At 41.2% G+C, this 13,009-nt stretch overlaps 1 long non-coding RNA gene across 1 annotated transcript; it reads left to right on the forward strand.

The window, feature by feature from the left end:
• Positions 1 to 4,559: 4,559 nt before the first annotated feature.
• Positions 4,560 to 7,178, forward strand: LOC133735262 (uncharacterized). The gene is made up of 3 exons (XR_009858871.1): positions 4,560 to 5,307; positions 5,983 to 6,058; positions 7,007 to 7,178. It is a non-coding gene; the product is annotated as an uncharacterized LOC133735262 (long non-coding RNA).
• Positions 7,179 to 13,009: the final 5,831 nt, after the last annotated feature.

Genomic DNA, 13,009 nt, shown 5'->3' on the forward strand with positions numbered 1-13,009 from the left:
GGTTTATGTAATATCGAGCGATGTGAGGTGTGGTTGTTTTGAGAAAAAAATTCAGGTTGTATTTATGTGAGTTGTATTAATTCATGTTTCGGACTTGGATTTGTTATTCAAAATCCGGGGCGTGACAGTTTGGTATCAGAGCGTAAGGTGCATATTTGGTGATGTGTCAATACCTTCCGAGTGATGGCCCGGCTGCAGCGGATCCCCATCGTGTGCTCTTCGGTATTGGCTAAGTCATTGGGTATGCGTGAGTGTTGGGAGTTGTTTAGGCCGCTAGGTCGTTTTAGGAACGTGAATACCTTCCCTATAGTATTGACTTGGTTAATATGAATTTGTATTTGACTTATACTGTGTTTTAAGTGTTATACAAGTATTAGCCAAGCATACTATACTCCTTAGGTGATGGATATTCGAAGGGGTTGTACTTAGAACCTTACAGTTGTCTTGTAGGTTCGTATGGGAATAAGTTCAGTGGCCGCAAGTTACAATCCTTGAGGAATAGGAACCTCTTGATTCAACTCTGTTAAGTCAACGAGGATTGTTTTATGGAAATGAGGTTCTTTTGATTGTTGAAGTGTTTGGTTGAGGACATGGTGTGGACCTATGCACGTACCTAGTGTGGATACGAGTATGAATTGTTATAAATTTTGTCTTCTTAAGTTGGACGTACAGATGTTTAGATGAGGTGTACGTATCAAGGATTAGATATCTTGTTTTATAAAGAGACGTCTTAGTGGAGTTTTGGTAATTGACATGTGATACGTGATTAAAGTGACTCTGAGGCAATTATGCTGACCTTGTGTGAGATTGAATTCTTAGTGTAGACTAAGAAGGTTGTGTGGTGATTTTATATACACTACGTGATGAACTTTTAGAAGGAAAAGTTATGAGTAAAAGTATGGGTTTTTTCCCTGATGTCTATAGCAGACTTGTGCATATGGCAGCCTTGTGGTGGTGCCAGTAGTGTTTATTTTATAACAGTTTTTATGGCAGTGCTTGTAGTGCTTTAGTGGTAGTTGTGTGATGTAACCATTTGATAGAACTCACCTTGGTTAAGGTGTTAGCCATTGAACAGGATTCTTGACTCTGTGGTTTGGGAAGAGATTGATATAAATTTTTGAGTGTAGTGAGGTAATTTGGAGATACTTAGGTTATCTATAAGGAGGGTGGTGGAGTTTGTTATCGAGGTGATACCAGGTTAGATACCTATATTAATGTCGCCTTATTGGATGAAACTGAACTTAAGGAGTTGAAAGTTCAAGGTGAGAGTTTACTTGAGTAGAGATTCATTAGAGCTAGTATTTTTCCATGAGGGTACTGTATTGAGAAAGAAGAAGAATGTGGCTATGTTCCTTCTTTAAGGTGAAACATGACCATGATTAGATTTGGTACTAAGGATATGAATTATCGATAATGACTTGGAGCGAATTTGTAGCATTCTTTTGAGACATGTACTTTCCTGCCCAGTGAAGGATATGTTAGTGTTCTAGTTCTAAAGATCACGAGCGTAAGAGGTGTTAAGTTTGGTGCTCTATAGGTGTTTCTGAATGGGAAGTGTTTAGCTTTATTAATCCCTGAATTCTAGCGACGAAATTGTTTGTGTTTGGTTTGACTCAGAGGATGCTAGCTAGACCTCTGTGCAACTTAATTGATTGTTTGTGATAAATCATTTTGAAAGATGTGTGCAGCAGAGTCTCGATGGTTTTGAAAAGAGTATTAAGTGACCAAGGTTCGATCCTTGGTGTTGTTGTGGTTAAACAAAAAGAAAAAGAAAACATGCACACAATCTTATTGATTTTATATTACAAAAAGGGAAACGAGGACTATGCTATACTAAGCCTAGTCAGCAGCTCCGGATGGGTTGAGGCTGAGCTCAAGAGAAACGTTTGAGCCACTGTGGTAACCGCCTGAGCCACCAGAATAGTAACCAAAAGCGCTACCTTCCTCGGAAGTAGCCTTCAGGTTACCAAAGACGTCCTCGCCGTGCACGGGGAACAGAGGAAGAGTTTGAACCTCCTGGTGATCTCCTCCTCGTTGTTGCAGGGATGTTTGTCCTCCTGTTGTGCCAAAAGAGTTGTACTGGTATTAGTGTTGAAGTGTGAGGAAGAATATGAAACAAAATTTAAATCAAGAAATCCTTCATTACCAGTAGAATAGGTGGAACCAAAGTTGAGATCAATGGATCTACCATCATCAGTAGAACTAGTGGACCCAAAATTGATGTCAATGGATCCACCAGCTGGCCCAAAATTGATGTCGATGGATCCACCAGCACCAGTGGACCCAAAATTGAGATCAATGGATCTACCAGTACCAAGAGAACTAGTTCCCATGGGCACTGGAGCAGCCTGATTACACCTATTCATCTGCTTCTCTCGAGCCCTGACGTTCTGGAACCAAAAGTAAATGTTCTTACCCTCAACATGTCCATACTGGTTCAGCTGGAGGCAGATCTCGTGAATGTGCTCTGAAGTTGGGCACTTAAATCCCTTGACGTAGTAAAGATCCTTGAGGATTCTTATTTGTTCTGGAGTAGGAATCCACCTGGTACGGCTTCGCCAGAAATCCATGTTGGCACTACTTCCAGCTGCTTGGGTGTTTCCTCCCTCCTCTGTTGGTTGCTGTTGTTGTGGTTCCATTTGTTGCGGGGTTTGGAGCTCCATTAGTTGCAGAGTTCGTGGCTCTTGGGTCATGGAGTGAGAGGATGTGAAAATCGAGGAATACATGGTTTAGTGTTTGAGGGAGATTTTGCTAGAAGGATTGGAGTTGTTGAACTGGTGATTGAAGATCTGAGAGTGAAAAACTAGGGATTTGAGAAGAGAAAGGCTGAAGAGTTGAGAGAGAAAGGCTTGAGCTCGGAAGAAAATTTCTTTTCCTTTGGAGTGAACAGTCGCGTCTCCAGAATGCACCTATTTATAGAACAAGGTGAGCAGATCTCCACCGTTGGATGAACGATCTCAGAATTTGAATCCACGCGTTGGATTAAAGTCGCCCCGAAACCCGGAAAAGCTGTTGGCGCGTGTTGAGCGTGTAAGGGGACAGGCCGAACCTCGAGACGCTGTGGCAGACAGCTTTAGCAGAAAGTGATTTGCTTTCCGTAAATCACGGAAGAGACGTGTCGTGGCACGTGGAGTGTACCGACAGTTTGTTGTTATTCTATCGCTTATGATAGAATAAATGAAAGAAGTTGCATGGATAGTAACGAGAGCAGCTGGTGCTCTAGTGGTTGAAGAGCAAGGCTCTTGTACAAGAGGTCAGAGGTTCGAACCTTGCCTCTCGTTTATTTTTATTATGTTCGCTTATGACATAATAAATATAACACGTGAGCATATATTAATGAAGGCAGCTCTTGCTTCAGTGGTTGGGAGCAAAACCTTCGTGTTCGAGGTCGGGAGTTCGAACCTTACCTCTTACAAATATTTTTGGATCTCGTATATGCTTGATATACGGACGTATATACGGTATGTACGGTATACATACGTATATACGGTCTGTACGGTATGCATAAGTATATACAGTTGTATGGTATGCATACGTATATACGGTCTGTACGGTATGTATACGTATATACGGTATGTACAATTTCATACCATAGCCGAGCTAAAAAGTTGTGGGCCGAATAGTAGGCCCGAATAGTAAGCCCAAATTTGGTTGGGCCTATTCAAAATGCGTTTGGTTCGGCCGATTTGTAGGCCCAAATAGTAAGCCCAATTGTTCGGCCGATTGGTAGGCACAAATAGTAAGCCCAATTGTTCGGCCCGAATGGTAGGCCCAAATGTTAAGCCCAATTGTTCGGCCCAAATGGTAGGCCCAAATGTTAAACCCAAATTGGTTCGGGCCGGTTCGAAATGTGGATGGTTCGGTTTCTTCGGCCCAATTGGCCAGCCCTAATGCTTAGCCCAAGGATTGAGCAAGCCCAAGTCATCATCACTGGGTGTCAGATTTTATTGGCATGCTTTTGGGGATGATTTGTTTTGAGTGATGCATCTCTATTGTTGTGTAGAATAGTGCATGCTTAAGTTTTACTATAGAGATTTACCGTGATGCTAATTGAGTAGCGAAACGCTTTGTGAGAATGTTTACTGTGCTTGTATGCCAGTACAGGATGATGATCTATGTGAAGATCTATGTGATGATCTATGAGATGATCTATGTGAAGATCTATGTGAGGATCCATGTGGTGATTTTGTGTGAGTTTACTTTTGTGATGAAAGAATTTGTGGCCTTAGGAATGTATTTTTATACAAAGGGCTGTGGCTTTGTAGATTACTACAGCTTTGGAAAGGATGGAGATTCGATGGTTAGGTTAACCGTAATCGAGAGCAATTAACTTGCGTTTAAATTTCGGGACGAAATTTCTTTAAGGAGGGTGGATTGTAATACCCGAAAAATTCAAGTTAATTTCCGATGACGTTTTGGAAATGATTTCGTGGTCGTGGACACGAGTACGAAGCTTAGAGGAGTGTGGAATTAGTTCGAGCGATTTTATTTTGAAAACTGAACGTTTTAGGGGGGTCAAAGGAGTTGACTTTTTATACATTGGGAAATTGGGAAAACTTCCTTCATGAAAGTTGTAGAGCGCGTCGATACGAGTTCGTGGACATATGGAACGTAATATTCGGAGTTCGTATGAATAAGTTACGAATATTTGAAAATTGGGATTTTCTATAAATATGAAAAAAAATCCGAATATTGCAAATGAGGACAGAATTTCTGGAACTCCAGAAATTTCTCCCCATTTCTCTCCCGAGCCCAGCCGCGACCCCCTCCCTTCGTCACCTTCGTTCTTCCTCATCCGGCCACCGATTGATGTGAAACAAAGTGGGTTTTTCTGGTCTCGACCCCCTTTACGAGTTTGTAGAAGAAATCGAAGTGAAATACGAGCTGTATGAGGCTCTACAAGGTCGAGAAGAGAGCCTCGTCGGAGACGAAATCGCTCTTCCCCACTTTTTCTGGGCTCTACTTTGTCTGGCCATATCTTCCTCTACAGGCCTCCGATCGACCTGATTCCAAAAGCAATTTTTCTCACCGTGAAGTTTTCTACAACTTTCCAGAAGACATCGACTTGAGATAACCATCGTGGTGGCCGCTAGAAGACCGAGAAGCCGCACAGCCGAGCTGGAAATCGTCTTCCTTCGCCACCTTGGTTCTCCCAGCTCCGGCCACTATAGCTCGAGTTCTTTGAGGGCTTTTCTAGCCCAGAGGAAGTAGAAGCTATCCCCAAGAAGGCTTGCAGCGATTTGATCCGGGGTGATCGAATTTTGAAGATTGGGAAACTAGGGTTCTTCGGGTTTCAAAACTTGCGAGGTAAAATTCTACTTTTTGGCTTATAATCTGACTTTGGTGTAGTTATGAAAAGTGAAATTGGAGTTGAGTTGAAGGACTTTGATGTTGGGAGTTTTGTCTAATTTTGACTTCGGATGGGTGGCTGTGCCGCCACTGTGATGGTGGTTTCCGGCGACCTCCGGACACCCCAAGGACAGTTTCTGTCCATTTTTGTGTTCTACGTGTCGATACGATCGTTTGCATATATAATTCATAATTTTTGGATATCGTATGATGAAGTTATGAATTTTTAAGTTTCGATCGATTTCGATCGTTAGATTTGTGATATGTGAAGTTAGGACCGTCAGATGGACTTGTAGTTTTGATACGATGATCTTATGACTGTCCCAGTGGCTTTGTGTGGTCATGGGCGAAGATCCGACCGTTGGATCTTCGTATAAATGCAAAACGGTGATTAGGGAGGCGATTCGTGAGAATCCGTCCGTCGGATTTTTGTATAAATTTGTGAAGATGTTAGTAAGGACGATTCAGGAAGATCTGACCGTTGGATCTTCGTGATGATTTTTGGGGGGTGATCCTAAAGGCGATCCGTGAGGATCCGACCGTTGGATCATCATTTAATTTCGATCCGACCGTTGGATTGTCGTTTGAGTATGTTTTTGAGCTATTGGCTAAGTTAAGGTCATGTGTGATTAGGTGATTGACGGTCTCCCTTGGGTGAACGATTTCGGTGTGTATTGTGTTGAATTGAAGACGCAGCGGGAATATCGAGGTGAGTAAATCGCACATGGTTCATTCACGAACCGAAATTCGGTGATTTTATTTAATTGGGAAATTGTTTTATGAAAATAAATATTTGTTTTAAATTATATGGACTTGATCGACTACGGTCCATAGGTAAGTAAAATGTATTTAAACTATAAAAATGAATTTCTAGATTTTATTGCATGTGAACTATAGTTGGTATTAGTGGTCACTCTTGTATGGGTGACTACGTATATATATATTTACGTGGAATATATATTGGATGGTGTGACATCGGGTGAAGTATTGATGTGATTTACTGAGTTATATTTTGAGCATTACCCTTTGGAATATGTGATTTATCTTAGATGTTGTGTTGTCTATGATAATGGGTAATGGAGTAAAGTGCGATAGTTGAGTCGTTGAGATGAATTAAATGAGGAGTCGAGTGAATTGAGGAAAGCAGTCATTCGTAAGGTGAACCTTGGCCCAGGTGACACTTTACGATACAGTTAGAGCTCTAGTCTGTCTGCTGTCATACTGCTTGGGGGATAAACGAGTTATCATATGCCCTTGGGTATGACATGACATACTGAATGGGGTGATTAATATAATTAATCATAAGCCTGTAAGTATGATATACTGAATGGGGTGATTAATCTAATTAATCATAAGCCTGTAAGTATAATATACTGCATGGGATGATTTATATAAATAAATCATAAGCCTGTGAGTATATATTGAGTAAACAGTTGTTTGTTTTTGAGTAGTTATGTTGAGATGTGAGTTGATTGATGCTTGAAGTGACGTTGTACACTTCAATTATTATGCAAAGAAAATACTTGAGTTGAATTTATGCTTGAGTTGATTTGGTTACTTTAAATCGTGCAATCCTTTCATTTACTCATACGAGCTTTGCAAAAAGCTTACCGGGTTTGTATTGTTGCAATCCCGGTACACTATTCAAACGGTGTAGCGGGTAATCCTGCAGGTCAGGAGAATCAGGACGGTGATCGTGCGGGTTAGAGAATTTGTTTTAGTTTTACAGCAATTGTAATTGTGAGGTGAGTTATGCTCATTTGAGCCTTACAATATAATTTGGTGAGAGTGTGCTGTAATAAACAAATTTGAGATTTGGTTTATGTAATATCGAGCGATGTGAGGTGTGGTTGTTTTGAGAAAAAAATTCAGGTTGTATTTATGTGAGTTGTATTAATTCATGTTTCGGACTTGGATTTGTTATTCAAAATCCGGGGCGTGACAGTTTGGTATCAGAGCGTAAGGTGCATATTTGGTGATGTGTCAATACCTTCCGAGTGATGGCCCGGCTGCAGCGGATCCCCATCGTGTGCTCTTCGGTATTGGCTAAGTCATTGGGTATGCGTGAGTGTTGGGAGTTGTTTAGGCCGCTAGGTCGTTTTAGGAACGTGAATACCTTCCCTATAGTATTGACTTGGTTAATATGAATTTGTATTTGACTTATACTGTGTTTTAAGTGTTATACAAGTATTAGCCAAGCATACTATACTCCTTAGGTGATGGATATTCGAAGGGGTTGTACTTAGAACCTTACAGTTGTCTTGTAGGTTCGTATGGGAATAAGTTCAGTGGCCGCAAGTTACAATCCTTGAGGAATAGGAACCTCTTGATTCAACTCTGTTAAGTCAACGAGGATTGTTTTATGGAAATGAGGTTCTTTTGATTGTTGAAGTGTTTGGTTGAGGACATGGTGTGGACCTATGCACGTACCTAGTGTGGATACGAGTATGAATTGTTATAAATTTTGTCTTCTTAAGTTGGACGTACAGATGTTTAGATGAGGTGTACGTATCAAGGATTAGATATCTTGTTTTATAAAGAGACGTCTTAGTGGAGTTTTGGTAATTGACATGTGATACGTGATTAAAGTGACTCTGAGGCAATTATGCTGACCTTGTGTGAGATTGAATTCTTAGTGTAGACTAAGAAGGTTGTGTGGTGATTTTATATACACTACGTGATGAACTTTTAGAAGGAAAAGTTATGAGTAAAAGTATGGGTTTTTTCCCTGATGTCTATAGCAGACTTGTGCATATGGCAGCCTTGTGGTGGTGCCAGTAGTGTTTATTTTATAACAGTTTTTATGGCAGTGCTTGTAGTGCTTTAGTGGTAGTTGTGTGATGTAACCATTTGATAGAACTCACCTTGGTTAAGGTGTTAGCCATTGAACAGGATTCTTGACTCTGTGGTTTGGGAAGAGATTGATATAAATTTTTGAGTGTAGTGAGGTAATTTGGAGATACTTAGGTTATCTATAAGGAGGGTGGTGGAGTTTGTTATCGAGGTGATACCAGGTTAGATACCTATATTAATGTCGCCTTATTGGATGAAACTGAACTTAAGGAGTTGAAAGTTCAAGGTGAGAGTTTACTTGAGTAGAGATTCATTAGAGCTAGTATTTTTCCATGAGGGTACTGTATTGAGAAAGAAGAAGAATGTGGCTATGTTCCTTCTTTAAGGTGAAACATGACCATGATTAGATTTGGTACTAAGGATATGAATTATCGATAATGACTTGGAGCGAATTTGTAGCATTCTTTTGAGACATGTACTTTCCTGCCCAGTGAAGGATATGTTAGTGTTCTAGTTCTAAAGATCACGAGCGTAAGAGGTGTTAAGTTTGGTGCTCTATAGGTGTTTCTGAATGGGAAGTGTTTAGCTTTATTAATCCCTGAATTCTAGCGACGAAATTGTTTGTGTTTGGTTTGACTCAGAGGATGCTAGCTAGACCTCTGTGCAACTTAATTGATTGTTTGTGATAAATCATTTTGAAAGATGTGTGCAGCAGAGTCTCGATGGTTTTGAAAAGAGTATTAAGTGACCAAGGTTCGATCCTTGGTGTTGTTGTGGTTAAACAAAAAGAAAAAGAAAACATGCACACAATCTTATTGATTTTATATTACAAAAAGGGAAACGAGGACTATGCTATACTAAGCCTAGTCAGCAGCTCCGGATGGGTTGAGGCTGAGCTCAAGAGAAACGTTTGAGCCACTGTGGTAACCGCCTGAGCCACCAGAATAGTAACCAAAAGCGCTACCTTCCTCGGAAGTAGCCTTCAGGTTACCAAAGACGTCCTCGCCGTGCACGGGGAACAGAGGAAGAGTTTGAACCTCCTGGTGATCTCCTCCTCGTTGTTGCAGGGATGTTTGTCCTCCTGTTGTGCCAAAAGAGTTGTACTGGTATTAGTGTTGAAGTGTGAGGAAGAATATGAAACAAAATTTAAATCAAGAAATCCTTCATTACCAGTAGAATAGGTGGAACCAAAGTTGAGATCAATGGATCTACCATCATCAGTAGAACTAGTGGACCCAAAATTGATGTCAATGGATCCACCAGCTGGCCCAAAATTGATGTCGATGGATCCACCAGCACCAGTGGACCCAAAATTGAGATCAATGGATCTACCAGTACCAAGAGAACTAGTTCCCATGGGCACTGGAGCAGCCTGATTACACCTATTCATCTGCTTCTCTCGAGCCCTGACGTTCTGGAACCAAAAGTAAATGTTCTTACCCTCAACATGTCCATACTGGTTCAGCTGGAGGCAGATCTCGTGAATGTGCTCTGAAGTTGGGCACTTAAATCCCTTGACGTAGTAAAGATCCTTGAGGATTCTTATTTGTTCTGGAGTAGGAATCCACCTGGTACGGCTTCGCCAGAAATCCATGTTGGCACTACTTCCAGCTGCTTGGGTGTTTCCTCCCTCCTCTGTTGGTTGCTGTTGTTGTGGTTCCATTTGTTGCGGGGTTTGGAGCTCCATTAGTTGCAGAGTTCGTGGCTCTTGGGTCATGGAGTGAGAGGATGTGAAAATCGAGGAATACATGGTTTAGTGTTTGAGGGAGATTTTGCTAGAAGGATTGGAGTTGTTGAACTGGTGATTGAAGATCTGAGAGTGAAAAACTAGGGATTTGAGAAGAGAAAGGCTGAAGAGTTGAGAGAGAAAGGCTTGAGCTCGGAAGAAAATTTCTTTTCCTTTGGAGTGAACAGTCGCGTCTCCAGAATGCACCTATTTATAGAACAAGGTGAGCAGATCTCCACCGTTGGATGAACGATCTCAGAATTTGAATCCACGCGTTGGATTAAAGTCGCCCCGAAACCCGGAAAAGCTGTTGGCGCGTGTTGAGCGTGTAAGGGGACAGGCCGAACCTCGAGACGCTGTGGCAGACAGCTTTAGCAGAAAGTGATTTGCTTTCCGTAAATCACGGAAGAGACGTGTCGTGGCACGTGGAGTGTACCGACAGTTTGTTGTTATTCTATCGCTTATGATAGAATAAATGAAAGAAGTTGCATGGATAGTAACGAGAGCAGCTGGTGCTCTAGTGGTTGAAGAGCAAGGCTCTTGTACAAGAGGTCAGAGGTTCGAACCTTGCTTCTCGTTTATTTTTATTATGTTCGCTTATGACATAATAAATATAACACGTGAGCATATATTAATGAAGGCAGCTCTTGCTTCAGTGGTTGGGAGCAAAACCTTCGTGTTCGAGGTCGGGAGTTCGAACCTTACCTCTTACAAATATTTTTGGATCTCGTATATGCTTGATATACGGACGTATATACGGTATGTACGGTATACATACGTATATACGGTCTGTACGGTATGCATAAGTATATACAGTTGTATGGTATGCATACGTATATACGGTCTGTACGGTATGTATACGTATATACGGTATGTACAAGTGGATTTGTACATATATATGCTCAACCACTGAAGCAAGAGCTAGTACGTATATATACGTGTACATATATATGCTCATCCACTGTACATATATACGGTATACATACCAATTAACAGTTGTTCGGGAATGGAAATTGTGATTTGTTTTTCTATTAAGAAGGTTAAAGAAATGAAGTCAAAGTGCTAAGTATAATCACCATATCCCAAATGGTTCAAATGCAATATCATTTGGATTATTTGGGAATGGATAGTAGATTTTTATGTTAAAGGATAATTCGATGGGCTTTAAAGGAATTAAGTGAATGTTTTGGTTGCTCGGTTAGTTGAGTTATAATGACGTTAAGTTACTCATTGATTCGATTTTTATTATAAAGGACTCAAGCATGTGCACTTGGATTCGAACAAATGATCAAAAGTAGGGAACGAACCCGAATGTGGACGAGCACTCCATATCCAGGTAGGGTGAGCTGTCCCTTCCTTGTTAGAGGCTTTTCGATATATGTGGAATGCTATACTAAGATAGTATGTTGCCTGCAAGTGCATTTTTGGTTGTTCATTAGTCGATGCCTCGTATCAACCTGTGTTTTTCATAACTGATAATTGCTGATTGTGAAAACCGAGGCTAGACTTGCATGTTGAGATACTGTACCCATTGTATGTTTGTACTTGTGACCTGAAAGTAAATGGGACCTAGACGTGTTGATTCCTAGGGATCCTACGGTGTCGATAACCGTGAATCTCCGGAGGAGGCTGTGCTCCTATGTTTGTCGAGGAAGGGTGAGTACCGATAGTGAACCAGTCATAGGAGACTCAGGGCCAGGAAATGGATACTTTCGCTACTTGTAGTCAGTCACAAGGACTACAAAGTAGTTGGCCGGTTCTCGAAGGATGACGAACCGGGTCGGTCACCGATTTGTTTTAGTTTAGCCGGCAGGTAAGTATCTCGGAGCTCCAAGCTGTGTAAAGCATGCTGCATATGTTTTATAAAAGAGAACAAATGTTTGTGGTTGCCTCTTTTTAAAGTATTTTCGATAAACGTGCACAATATTATGTAGTAAATATTTTCAAGTATATTATTTTCAAACCTAGCATGGTTGGGTAGGCCCCTACTGAGCATGCGAGGACGAAAGCTTACCCCTACAACAGTGTGCATGTTTCGATCATGTGGTCGGGGAGCGTACAGAGGAGGCACATGGCCCGGCTTGGCACATTTTCTTTAACTTTACCAAAAGTAGGTTTTGGTCCTTTATCGGATTTAGAAGTCACCTATTTATTTACTTTTATTTGTTTACTACTCACTTATTTACAAAATTTCAGGAGACCCGTAACCCTGGGGCGCGTCTCTCATACTTGTATTTACTTAGTGATTTGTTACTTTCCAAATTGGGCTCCTATTGTAAGCCCAAATCCTTTAGCCCACTTTAAATTCCGTTTTTTTTAAATATGCTGTTCGGTTGCTAGAATGATTTGTCCAAGAAAATGTTTTGTAAACCACAACCTAACCCCAAAAGGCCTTGCGATTCCGGGTTGATGAGTTATTGGGATGTCATTCGTGACATGTCGATTTCTCATTGGCTCGGGGTCGTGGCTCTGTGGGACCCCTCTCTCGGGTCACCACAGATAGTCTGCAGAGTTGGAATGATATAGTGAGTATTGAATTCAAATCGTTCCGCGATATGGAGTAAATCATACTCATATGTAGTATCGTGGAATGAGTCTCACAACAATTGCTATGGAGCTTCGTTTTGTCTTTCTTGAAAGACGTGGTGCAAAGTCTTTCGGGCGATTGCCCTATCGAGGAATCCCAAATTCTCTCCACAATGAATCGTGAGCTACGTTCTAGTGATGGATGAAACACTCAGAAAGGAGTCTTGCCATCAAGTATGTTATGAGCGCTGTTCATTGTTACTTGATCGTAAATTCATCAAGTACAGATGAAGCATCGGGGACATTACTGCAAGAATTAGCTTCCAGACTTCAAGTGGTGATCCTCGAATTTCGTTGAATCTTGACGGAAGTGCTTGTTGAAGCTCGTTATCAAGATGATTTGCTGGTTTGACAGATTAGTGTCAAATAACGCGTTGACATGGTTTGCGGACGCAACTGTTGTGAAAAAAACAACGTGATATGAAATTGCCAACGCTGGCCATATCATAAATGCAGTTGGAAGAAGTACTTCTCCTTCAAGTTTGTGGAGTGATTATGCTAGCTGAAATGGCGCTTGTGAACGAGTACATTATGAACTCGAATATACGGCAAGAT

Source organism: Rosa rugosa, chromosome 3 (assembly GCF_958449725.1).
Source record: "Rosa rugosa chromosome 3, drRosRugo1.1, whole genome shotgun sequence".
NCBI classification, from domain to species: domain Eukaryota; kingdom Viridiplantae; phylum Streptophyta; class Magnoliopsida; order Rosales; family Rosaceae; genus Rosa; species Rosa rugosa.